Raw genomic sequence first — 512 nt, 5'->3', positions numbered from 1 at the left:
CTTGGGATAATATTTTCAGCTCTAACTAAGGACTCTGTTAGACGAGCGCTAATGTCGTTGCGTTAGCAGCGTCACGTTAGCGTCAGCATAAGAGGGCCTTCACACACACCCGGTCGCCGGTTACACGGCACCGTTTACACGGTTTGGCGAGATTTCACTCACACTTAAACGGTTTTGTGGTACGTGTCGAAATGTTAGTCGATGTTCACCATGAATCGAAAACACATCGTTGCCATGATGATTGCCTATCGGCGTATAAAGAGAAGAAAGAGAACTAGAAATGTGTGGATTCATCCCATTAATATGAAAAGGAAAGAGTTTGGTGTATTTTATACTCTTTCCTTGGAACTGCGAGAAGATGCGAACAAATTTTTTAATTACTTTAGGATGACAATATCCACGTTTGATAAACTACACCATCGGTTAAAAGATTCTCTTCAAAAGCAAAACACATTTATGAGAGAATGCATTAACCCAATGTTGGCAGTTACAATTAGGTAAGTAAAAACATA

This window comes from Diabrotica undecimpunctata, chromosome 7 (genome assembly GCF_040954645.1).
Source record: "Diabrotica undecimpunctata isolate CICGRU chromosome 7, icDiaUnde3, whole genome shotgun sequence".
Taxonomy (NCBI): Eukaryota; Metazoa; Arthropoda; class Insecta; order Coleoptera; family Chrysomelidae; genus Diabrotica; species Diabrotica undecimpunctata.
Note: the sequence above shows the minus strand (reverse complement) of the source record.